Here is a 2,500-nt window from a genome sequence, read left to right as displayed (position 1 = left end):
CCCCCTTCTCTGTCCCCCCTCTCTGCTGTCCCCCCTCTCTGTCCCCCCTCTCTGTCCCCCTCTCTGCTGTCCCCCCCTCTCTGTCCCCCCTTCTCTGTCCCCCCTCTCTGCTGTCCCCCCTCTCTGTCCCCCCTCTCTGTCCCCCCTCTCTGTCCCCCCTCTCTGTCCCCCCTCTCTGTCCCCCTCTCTGCTGTCCCCCCTCTCTGTCCCCCCTCTCTGTCCCCCTCTCTGCTGTCCCCCCTCTCTGTCCCCCTCTCTGCTGTCCCCCCTCTCTGTCCCCCCTCTCTGCTGTCCCCCCCTCTCTGTCCCCCCTTCTCTGTCCCCCCTCTCTGCTGTCCCCCCTCTCTGCTGTCCCCCCTCTTTGTCCCCCCTTCTCTGTCCCCTTCTCCGTACCCCCTCTCTGCTGTCCCCCCTCTCTGTCCCCCCCTCTCTGTCCCCCCCTCTCTGTCCCCCCCTCTCTGCTGTCCCCCCCTCTCTGCTGTCCCCCCTGTCTGTCGCCCCTTCTCCGTCCCCCCTTCTCTGCTGTCCCCCCCCTCTCTGCTGTCCCCCCTTCTCTGTCCCCCCCTCTCTGTCGCCCCTTCTCTGTCCCCCCTTCTCTGTCCCCCCTTCTCTGTCCCCCCCTCTCTGCTGTCCCCCCTCTCTGTCGCCCCTTCTCTGCTGTCCCCCCTCTCTGTCGCCCCTTCTCTGTCCCCCCTTCTCTGCTGTCCCCCCCTCTCTGCTGTCCCCCCTTCTCTGCTGTCCCCCCCTCTCTGCTGTCCCCCCTTCTCTGTCCCCCCCTCTCTGTCGCCCCTTCTCTGTCCCCCCTTCTCTGTCCCCCCCTCTCTGCTGTCCCCCCTTCTCTGTCCCCCCCTCTCTGCTGTCCCCCCTGTCTGTCCCCCCCTCTCTGCTGTCCCCCCTCTCTGTCGCCCCTTCTCCGTCCCCCCTTCTCTGTCCCCCCTTCTCTGTCCCCCCTTCTCTGTCCCCCCTTCTCTGCTATCCCCCCTTCTCTGCTGCCCCCCTCTCTGCTGTCCCCCTTCTCTGTCCCCCCTTCTCTGTCCCCCCTTCTCTGTCCCCCCTTCTCTGCTATCCCCCCCTCTCTGCTGTCCCCCCTCTTTGCTGCCCCCCCCTCTCTGCTGCCCCCCCTTTCTCTGTCCTCCCTCTCTGCTGCCCCCCCTTTCTCTGTCCTCCCTCTCTGCTGCCCCCCCTTTCTCTGTCCTCCCCCTCTCTGCTGTCCCCCCTCTCTGTCCCCCCTCTCTGCTGTCCACCCTCTCTGCTGCCCCCCCTTTCTCTGTCCCCCCCTGTCTGCTGCCCCCCCTCTCTGTCCCCCCCTCTCTGCTGCCCCCCCTCTCTGTCCCCCCCCTTCTCCGTCTCCCCTTCTCTGGTGTCCCCCCTCTCTGCTGCCCCCCCTCTCTGTCCCCCCCCTTCTCCGTCTCCCCTTCTCTGGTGTCCCCCCTCTCTGCTGCCCCCCCTCTCTGTCCCCCCCTCTCTGTCCCCCCTTCTCTGCTGTCCCCCCTCTCTGTCCCCCTCTCTGCTGTCCCCCCTCTCTGCTGCCCCCCCTTCTCCGTCCCCCCTCTCTGCTGTCCCCCCTCTCTGCTGTCCCCCCCTCTCTGCTGCCCCCCCTCTCTGCTGCCCCCCCTCTCTGTCCCCCCTCTCTGCTGCCCCCCCTTCTCCGTCCCCCCTTCTCTGCTGTCCCCCCTCTCTGCTGTCCCCTCTCTCTGTCCCCCCTCTCTGTCCCCCCTTCTCTGTCCCCCCTTCTCTGCTGTCCCCCCTCTCTGTCCCCCCTCTCTGTCCCCCCTTCTCTGCTATCCCCCCTTCTCGGTCCCCCCCCTCTCTGTCCCCCCTTCTCTGCTATCCCCCCTCTCTGTCCCCCCCTCTCTGTCCCCCCCTCTCTGTCCCCCCATCTCTGTTGTCCCCCCTTCTCCGTCCCCCTTCTCCGTCCCCCCCTCTCTGTTGTCCCCCCTTCTCTGCTGTCCCCCTTCTCTGTCCCCCTTCTCTGTTGTCTCCCCTGGTGCTGGTGCTGCTACTATTACCACTACTATTACCACTTCTACTATTACTATTGATGATGATGATGACGATGGTGATGATGTACATTTGTATTGTACCCTTTCTCTCCAAGAGGTCAGGGCGCTTTACCTGAAAGAAAGAAAATCACATGGAACACTCATCACCACTCTCTTTCACTACCCCTCCCCTCTCTCCTTTTCTTCGTTATACACACACCCTGACCTGTAAGCTGTGTCTGATCTCAGTGAGGTGACAACCCTTCACTGACACCCTGACCTGTAAGCTGTGTCTGATCTCAGTGAGGTGACAGCCCTTCACTGAAACCCTGACCTGTAAGCTGTGTCTGATCGTTTGGTGGGTTATGGAAACAAGAATATACCCAGCATGCACACCCCCGAAAACGGAGTATGGCTGCCTACATGGCGGGGTAAATAAATAAAAACAGTCATAGACGTAAAATGTTACATGTCTGTCTGAGTGTGTAGGCGTGTGCGTCTGAAATCTGATTGAATGA

The 2,500-nt window shown here is 63.1% G+C and overlaps 1 protein-coding gene across 1 annotated transcript in view; it reads left to right on the top strand.

Annotated features, from left to right (window-relative positions):
- LOC143290086 (uncharacterized) overlaps positions 1-2,500 on the top strand; it is a 110,224-nt gene that overhangs the window by 70,425 nt on the left and 37,299 nt on the right. The gene's annotated exons all lie outside the window — the stretch shown is intronic.

Source organism: Babylonia areolata, chromosome 15, assembly GCF_041734735.1.
Source record: "Babylonia areolata isolate BAREFJ2019XMU chromosome 15, ASM4173473v1, whole genome shotgun sequence".
NCBI classification, from domain to species: Eukaryota; Metazoa; Mollusca; class Gastropoda; order Neogastropoda; family Buccinidae; genus Babylonia; species Babylonia areolata.
Note: the sequence above shows the minus strand (reverse complement) of the source record. Positions and strands in the feature narration are given on the sequence as shown.